This window comes from Pundamilia nyererei, unplaced genomic scaffold (genome assembly GCF_000239375.1).
Source record: "Pundamilia nyererei isolate P.nyererei 1_Seehausen unplaced genomic scaffold, PunNye1.0 scaffold00050, whole genome shotgun sequence".
Lineage (NCBI taxonomy): Eukaryota > Metazoa > Chordata > Actinopteri > Cichliformes > Cichlidae > Pundamilia > Pundamilia nyererei.
Window position 1 is genome coordinate 807811 of NW_005187451.1, and position 1475 is coordinate 809285.

Sequence of the window (1475 nt, forward strand, 5' to 3'; positions counted from 1 at the left end):
AGTCAGCTGAGACTGAAGAAGTCACTTGAATCAGCGACGAAACGTTTCTCCCACTGAAAATGTCCAGATGAACAGAATCAACTTCTTAGGATCTACTGACCTGGATGAGCATGCATCTGTAATGATCTGTAAAACTAACTAACCCTTTAATACATTTTTTTCTTTTGTTCTTCTTGTTATATTTTTGAACTGTGAGATTGATGTATAATAAAGTGTCATGATCCAACAGTATTTAAATCTCCTCTTGGCTCTTCACCAGCAAGCAAATAAGCAATGAAAAATACAGATGTTGTGTCAGCAAAATAAAATTAAAGCCCAAATAAAATGTGTACACAAAGTAAAATGGTAGAAAGACACACATGGTAACATTTAGTAGCAATTGCAGTCCATCCCCAACAGGTTGATTCTGTTTATCTGGACGTAACGTTTTCAGTGGGAGAAACATTTCGTCACTCATCCAGGTGACTTAGCTGACTGCAGGTTTCTCCAACCTTATAAACCTTGACACACTTCACCTCTCTAAAGCAGGGACAGTAATACAGTGGGATGCAAACGTTTGGGCAACCTTGTAGTCATTATTTTCCTGTATAAATCGTTGGTTGTTACAATAAAAAATGTCAGTTAAATATATCATATAGGAGACACACACAGCGATATTTGAGAAGTGAAATGAAGTTTATTGGATTTACAGAAAGTGTGCAATAATTGTTTAAACAATGTCATTTTATTGATTCCAAAACCTTTAGAACTAATTATTGGAACTCAAATTGGCTCGGTAAGCTCAGTGACCCCTGACCTACATACACAGGTGAATCCAATAATGAGAAAGAGTATTTAAGGGGGTCAAATGTAAGTTTCCCTCCTCTTTTAATTTTCTCTGAAGAGCAGCAACATGGGGGTCTCAAAACAACTCACAAATGACCTGAAGACAAAGATTGTTCACCATCATGGTTTAGTGGAAGGATACAGAAAGCTGTCTCAGGGATTTAAGCCGTCTGTTTCCACAGTTAGGAACATACTGAGAAAATGGAAGAACACAGGCTCAGTTCAAGATAAGGCTGGAAGTGACAGACCAAGAAAAATCGCGGATAGACAGAAGCGACGGTGAGAACAGTCAGAGTCGACCCACAGACCAGCACCAAAGACCTGCAACATCATCTCAGCAGATGGAGTCGCTGTGCATCGTTCAACCATTCGGCGCACTTTACACAAGGAGATGCTGTATGCGAGAGTGATGCAGAAGCCTTTTCTCCACCCACAGCACAAACAGAGCCGCTTGAGGTTTGCTGAAGCACATTTGGACAAGCCAGCTTCATTCTGGAAAAAGGTGCTGTGGACTAAAATTGAGTTATTTGGGCATAGCAAGGGGTGTTATGCATGGAGGAAAAAAGAACACAGCAGTCTAAGAAAAACACCTGCTACCTCCAGTAAAATATGGTGGTTCCATCATGCTGTGGGGCTGTGTGGCCAGTGCA